At 41.2% G+C, this 7890-nt stretch overlaps 1 long non-coding RNA gene across 1 annotated transcript; it reads right to left on the bottom strand.

The window, feature by feature from the left end:
* Positions 1-2336: 2336 nt before the first annotated feature.
* LOC134456813 (uncharacterized) lies at positions 2337-6976 on the bottom strand. Its single transcript, XR_010036374.1, has 6 exons — positions 6450-6976; positions 5912-5983; positions 5188-5239; positions 4646-4882; positions 3608-3666; positions 2337-2746 (listed from the first exon to the last, which is right to left on the bottom strand). It is a non-coding gene; the product is annotated as an uncharacterized LOC134456813 (long non-coding RNA).
* Positions 6977-7890: the final 914 nt, after the last annotated feature.

Genomic DNA, 7890 nt, shown 5'->3' with positions numbered 1-7890 from the left:
TATTAACTTAAAATTACCAACCGTCATAGCCGTTTCCTACCAAAATTATGCATTTCCAAGCATCCCAGTTTGCCCCACAGTGGCTACATTGACTCAAATACCTGAAAATTGGTTTATTTCACCACAGCACACATGGCTTTGTCAATCCAAGCACATATGGGGATGTTTAAGTGGGTTTTCAATCATTTATTTACTTATAAGTATCAAAAGTCTTAGTCGCTTGCTGGCACAATTATGTATTTCCAAGCAATTCAGGATGCCCCACGCATGGCTATTGAATCAAGCGTCTAAATCTTGGATTATTTCCTATCAACTTGCCAATTCAAGTGCATATGTGGATGTTAAAGAGAGTTTTAAGGATGTATGGACATAAAAGTAGGCTACCAAAAGTCATAGCTTGCTGCCAAAATAAGCATATACGTTCCCCCCAGTGGCTACATTGAGTCAAATCATGCTGGATTATTTCTGCAAGGCGTATGTTCACCTATCAATTAAACTAAAATGTGGATATTCAAGTGGGTTTTGAATTAGGCTATGTAAGTTATGTGTGTAGGCAAAACATACCTATTTTTACAGAAAAAAAAACGAACTGGCAGCATATCCAAAACGGTCTCAGATTTGACATTGCAAAACTGTTTTTTATTTTTATTTTAGAATGGCACACATCTGGCCTATAAGCACAACTCAAAATACATATTTACAAGTGGGTTTTGAAGGATCCAAGCCAGGAGTATTAAGACAAAATGCCAAAATCAAAATCTGAAATAAAGTTAGGCCAAACTAAATATTTGTTTTGTGTGTAATATTGTTTTGTGTGTAATATTTTTAGTATTATTTCCAGAGTAATACTAATACTACTGCTGCCCATTAACAGATGTTAGGAGACCTTTTTAATGAATACTTACCACCGTCATGAAATTCAAAGTAGGCTATTTGTTATGACCGCCATTTTGAATGTCCAGAAATAGAATTTTTAGCTGCAAAACTTACTGTACTTTGGTCATACTATTAGATATCACTTTAGGCCTATTATTTAGTAATTAATCATGAAAAGATCTAATTTGGCAATGGGCAGCACTGTTTCAATGAGCAGCATAGTTGCAATACTCTGGCCAACATCCTACACAGCGCACCTTTAAGTAGACCTAATATGTAACGAATTGGTCATTGCCATTCTGGTAACAGCTAATTTAGGTCTACAGGGGTAGTGTTTTAAAATGTTACATACACTCTTCTCCATCATCATGCATGGTACAGTAGTTCATATTGTGTTACATATGAATGAGCTGTTTCATTGGCCTGGGCCCACTCATATTCCTCTGACAACCAAATTTCATGTTCAAGTCTTGTTACAACATACATTAATGGTGTATGTGGGCCAACTGTGTAATACACATTTGAAATGATCCCATGGGCTGCATGAAATTAAGATTTTGCCCCCAGTGTTATGTACAATAAAACTGTAAACAATACGCTACACACAGAGCTGTCAAAGTCTAGCCATACCAGACGTTTATTTCACTGAACTCGCATCCCAGCATGCCCTGCACAAATGTTATTATGTCGTCTTCAAGTAGCATCAGGAAATATGAAATATCAGCACAGGCAACAGAGCAGACATAACATTTCCCCCCTCCCCAGGGCTCCCCAGGGAGACCCAGGAACATCATTCATATTGTCAGAGTACATAGTCCCTGAGATGGCCTGGATGGGCCCTTGTACGGGCCGGTCGCCTCCAGGTCTGTTGCAGTAGGCGGCGGCACCTTGCGAACACGGCGGAAAATGGCGGGACCCAGCTGCTCAGTCACTTGCAGTGGGGCAGAACAGAATGACTTGAGCTTGTGGCCCCGGGTAGGCCTGCGGATCCTCAATCAGTCCAGTGGAGCAAGTGTGGGGCTTTTAACCCTGTGGGAGCGGTCAAAGCACTGTTTCACTCTGCGTTGATGAGTGGCGACCCAGCTGCTCCAGTGTCTGGTGTCGCGCACCATGCGGGGCAGATGGTAGTGGGCCAACAGGGAACTGCAGACGATCCAAAGGTAAAGGCAGTTCGGTCTAAGTTTAATGTGAAGACTAGCAAAAAACACATTCTATTAATTTAACATATACTCAACTCCAAGCTCAAACCTGATAAAGGCATATAGTATATTGACAATTCAGAATTCAAAACAAGGACCAACCAGATGTGTCAATTACGTAAACTTTGACAAAGTTTTGTATAAAAATCACCTGTCACATCGACTTGACTGGTCCCTTGAAGAAGAAATATTACAGACTGTACACAATTCAGAATCGTTGGCAGGCATCATTAATGTATCACAGCTATTCAAAACACCTGAAATAAAATATGACTTATAGTGGATCGTGTAGAATTATACTGTGAGTCTGCATACAGCCTCTGGTCATGCCATGACCAAGTGAAGACGTATGGCAGTTCTTCAGTCACTTGGTCATAATTCGGCATCCTGGGATGGGAGAGAGGAGGGACGATTCGGCATGACAGTCTGGTAGATGAAGATGTTGGCGAGTCTGGAGTTGCGGAAGCAGATACTCCTGTACCTCTACCCGGAGGGCAGCAGGCTGAACAGCTTGTATGCGTTGTGGTATCACTGCCAATAATCAGTCCTTCATAGGTGAAGCAGGTGGTAAATGTCTTGCTTGAGGGGAGTGGGGTCCCAGAAGCCTTGTTGTAGTCTGTGCAGCTTCCACCCCACATAGTGATGATGAATCTACGGAATTCGGTGACACACTGGAAACAACATAAAAAACAGGAGATATATATTTTAAACAAATATATACATTTTTTTTTAAAGCAGGAGATATATACACAGAAACATATACATAACAATCTCAAATTAAATACAGATTCAGACATTATAATGGCTTTCCACTTGTTGCTGCATTTGGGGAAATGATACATTTTTTTAGTGTACTCATCCCTCTCAACTTTCAAGCAGTTTGTGGAGACTCATCTCGTCTGAGAGAGCTCCCCTACATAACAAAGCATTCATTCCTAATCTGTAATTCATAACCCTATGCACTTACTTTATCCTGCTTACACACGATCAGTAGGTCTTCAGTTTTACAATGGTTTACTTGTATACAGCTGTCCTCTGTGTTCACCCCACACTCTGATCCACATGGATACACATTTGGATAAAGTGTCTGCTAAATGCATTGTAATGTAATATAATGTGATAAAATCACAACACCAAAACAACAACTAAACTGTACTTAAGTTAACCTTCCTCTACTTGGTGGGTTAAAAGATGTCAAGTAGACATATTCTTTTCAGCTTTACAATGTAGAGGGGTGATATTTGTGTGGAGATCTACAAACACAACTGGGAGGTTAGCATGGTCCATTCTGCAGGAGCAGCACTGAGCAATGTGTGCGGTGTGGGGGAGATAATATGTTTAGGTTGAGAAATATGGTTAACTACTTCTACTGTGATCCACCTTCATAGTACACGGACGTAAGACACTTTACCACTGACAGATATTTGGTTGTCTATTGACCCCAAGTGATGGCCTTCAAAAACATCACAGGCAGGATAATGGAGCGCAACTTGAAAAGAATATGCTTTTTCGACAGATAAAGTAAAACATACCTGCAACCAAACTGGCAGCGTGTTCACTCATCATCTCCTTAGCACATACCCATTAGAATCTGTGAAAAGTGTAACATGCAATGAAATTAGAGTTGTCTGCCTGTATTGTGAAACTCGAACATTCTAATGACTAATCTTGCGGAGCGAGTAATTAGTGGTGAGTGTGTGTGGAGTCAAGTCAGTTATATTGTCATTTTCTTCATATGCACAGGTTATACAAGTAAAATGAAATTCTCACTCTATGCCATGTCAGGACATAGTCTGTAAATGTCAGTTCTGTGTATGTCTGACATTAGTGCAAGACAGGACACGTAACACTAGTAACAATAAAGTAATTAATTAATAAATAATTACAACAAGCAGCGTTGGTGCATTGTATGTTACAGAGGCCAGCAGTTCTTGGTAGTGGAGGTCTGAGGTAGTGCAGGTAAGGTGCAGGTAAGGTGCAGTCACATGGTGCGGTTCCATAGGAGCTGTCTGTGTGTGTGTATGCGTGTGCGTGTGTGTGTCCTTTCCACGAGGGACAGGATCAACAAGCCGGTATGTACAGTATGATGTCAAACGCAAACAGGTCATTTGAGTAATCTGGGTCTTCACTTTTTCCCTTGGATGCTCATCAGTGTAGGGCCTCTAAAACTTGGTCGAAGTAGACAAATACTGAGGCACTCAAGGTAACATTTTTTTCTTTTATTATTTGGCTACAATGCCTACGTGTTTCGATCCTTATGTCCCTTCCTCAGGGCATATGTAAAAATTGTAACCTTTAGGAGTTTAGTGCCTCAGCATTTTTCTACCTATGTATGATGTGTTGTATGTTGTTGCAGGGTCCAGACAGTTATTGTTGGGTAGTGTATGAATGGGATAGTGGGGTAGTGTGTTTAGAGAATGCCAAAAATCTGCACATAAGCAGTGTAGTCAGTAGATCCACATCACAAGATGAGATTCTGGGGGGTGAAATGGGATGAATTTGATGTGCAAAATAGAAAGACCACAGCTGACCGACCAGTATGACAAAATGTTCAGTTTGTGTATGCTTACCTGCAAATTAGTCTCTGGAAGTAGGAGGGGGAGGGCTGGATTATCTGACGGAGGCTGGACAGGATGAATTCCATGGGAATGGTTGAAGAGGGCAGTCGGGGTGCCCGGAGTGTCATCACTACCCCTCGCTGCAGCTCCTGGATCAGCTGGGTTGTTGGCACTGCCTGGGCTGAGGAGCTGGATTTCTGTTTTTGCCATGATTGGTAGACCCTTTGAATAACTCGTTACCAGCATGATCTATGTAGGTGGGAACAAGCAAAATCCACAAAGATGGTGTGTATACAGCAGGGGTGAAAGTAGTTTTCATGTCTTACAGGTGCTATACCCCACCCATCCCCACCCTCAACCAAACAAAATAAACATGAGCACTACAGATCTATAACTGACTCTTTCAGGTGTCTTCATAGGACACTTGTCTCAAATGGCAGTGTATGTGTTTTTCCACACCTTGCTTTTTCAGATGAGGGTTTTTGTCCAGCATTAACTCTGTTCTCTTACCAGCTATGTGCTGCTGCTGTAAATGTTATACCAGTCATACACACCTGTGCGCAACGGTACACTTTCAGATGCCTAGGAGCGATGCGATGGAGATGCCTAGGGAAATGCAGACATAACATATGATGACCATATGATCACAAGACTACTACTACTACTACTGTAACAAAACAACAACAAAAAACACAAATAACAGTACTAAAAACATTATGGTAAGCTTATTTAGTCACACAGCATCTCATTCATATGCAGTTAAAAAAACATGAAAAAATAAATAAAACAGCCCCACCCAATGAAGTTCGATATAGAGTTGGGGGAATTAGAATATGTAATGGAAATGGGCCATTTTATACAGAGAAGCATTTGAAACAAGGTAGACACAGTTTTGGCTGCAATGCTAGGTTGGGTGCCATGGTCAATAGGACTTTCTTTTTTTTTTTAATTACTATGACATTATACTTTAGCTGACGCTTTAGTCCAAAGCACAGAGTATTGGTTACAGTCCCTGGAGCAGTGTGGGGTTAGGTTACGTGCCTTGCTCAAGGGCACCTCAGCCATGGAGCAAGATAGGGAGTGGAAAAGTGGGATTCTAACCTGCAACCCTCTGATCTGACGCCTGCCTCCTGCTCTAGGCTGCCTACTTCATGTATAGATGCAAATGTAAGTTCAAACACATTTTACCTGCATGTACAGAAAGAATGGAATTTGAACTTGAAACACCTAACCAAACCTGTAGCCTACACACACAAAATGACTGCCCATGTAGCCTACCTGGGACAGAAGCACCAGCTCAGTAGGTTAATGACAGAACCAGTCCGAAGCAGGTACAAAATATCCTGTCACCTGAAAGTTGGGGGGGGGGGGGGGAGAGAGAGAGAGAGAGAGAGAGAAGAGAGAGAGAGAGAGAGAGAGAGAGAGAGAGAGAGAGAGAGAGAGAGAGAGAGAGATTAGTGAACCTGTCAAGCAAGTGCTCTGCTCAGAATGAGATTTCAGAGTACATATCGCGCTATTTACTCTCTTTAGCAGAACTTTGGCGCATCTGACGTCGTTTTCAAAGTTCTGCTTGCTTGATGAGGCCGAGATACCGCTTGTAAAACCAAACAGTATATAATTATGGACAGAATAATTTGCCACGCGAGCAATAATGGGTAGGCTAGGCTAGGCTAGGCTACACAGTAGAAGCAGCTGGCTGGTAAAACCAACTGTGACAGTCAGAAAAGTTTGGCGACTAAACCAATGATGTGACCTGGAAGATGCATTCAAATATAGCAGTTAATGCACATTCACCTTATCAATTAAATTAACTTACCTCCAGTCCAATACGGTCCAGCTAAACCCAGTACATGGGAATGCAGTCCGTAAAATCCACAATCCAGAGAGTGGTCGCAATAAAATGACATCATTGGTGTAGTAGCAGAGGGAAGGGGTCTGGGGATTTATGAATGAAATATTTGAAACTATTCAAAACGTTGTAGGCCTAGAGGTTGTTGTGCGCAAATCACGCTCTGGACAAATTTATGTCAATGTTTAAAGGGTTCGTTTTAATTCAATCAAACAGAAAAAGACTTGCTAAAATCAAAACTTGACTTTAACAGCCCAAAAGAGCTCAGTATTAGTTTGTGGGGACTTAACAGCATATTTATAATGAGTCGTTACGTTAAGCAACGTGAATATCGTTTTGTTTTTGTTATAAATAGGCTAACAATAAAGCCTCCTGGCCTTAAAAGATAGTGCTGGCTACTGCGCATGTGTGACATAAAAGAGAATGCGTCGTTATATCGACGCAATTTTGGTTTTGGTTTGCGTGATAAATGAGACGCAATTCATTCGAGATCACGTTGCTCTATCAACCCTCTCTGGCACCAATAGGCCCTTTTTTTTAAAGAGAAGTTTTATTTCTAGGAAGACGTAATGATGACATCTTGTGGTCATTTGGGGATAGTACATTTCAAACACAAAATATGCATTCCAATATGTGGACTTGCGTCCTCCACTTGTGCTTGTGTGGCCTCGTACCAGGAAGTAATATGTCATGATGACATCACTGACAACAGCATTGTATTTCAATATCTCGCAAAAGCTCAATTGTTAAACCATTTTCTCATTTGCAAAGTGTATGGTTAATGAAGAATAGTCCCCCAAAAATGGTTGTGCCTATAGGCTGTGACAGCGGGGAAACTTAATGGATTTCTCCACGGAGGCGGAGCGTCAGCAAAACGTGAGGCCACAAGCACAAGTGCAGGCAGGGAGTCTGCATATTGGAATGCACGCCATGTGCCACAAGTTCAAGGAGCATTGTGAGTACCTGTAATATTAAAAATGTAGGTCTGATTTTCCCATACAATGAATGCCATTTTGCAATGGTGTGGTTTTTTTGTAATTCCATTTTTGTTAAATATCGTCTCTCTGATATTTATGTATTAGAATTGATTTAAGGGGAATTAGATAGGGAAAATGCATTTGTGTGAGAAGAAGGCAAGTGTTAAGTTAACCATCATCCAATTATTTTTTTGTCATTTCATGCTCTCAGTTTCTCGGCTTCTCTGCTAGGCCTAGTCTTTCCTAGGTGCGCTGTAGGATGGTGGCCAGATGCATGCTGCTCCTGCCAAATGTGATATTTTCATGGATATTTACTAAATAATGAAGTAGAGTATGACCAAAGTAGCATAGACTACAGTAATTTACCATTTAAGTAAGTTTAAGTAGTCCTATAATTTTTGGCAGTCAATGGAGAAGATTCCCCGGCCCTT

The sequence above is a fragment of the Engraulis encrasicolus genome, chromosome 10 (genome assembly GCF_034702125.1).
Source record: "Engraulis encrasicolus isolate BLACKSEA-1 chromosome 10, IST_EnEncr_1.0, whole genome shotgun sequence".
In the NCBI taxonomy this organism is placed as follows: Eukaryota; Metazoa; Chordata; class Actinopteri; order Clupeiformes; family Engraulidae; genus Engraulis; species Engraulis encrasicolus.
This window is presented reverse-complemented; position numbering and strand designations above follow the sequence as displayed.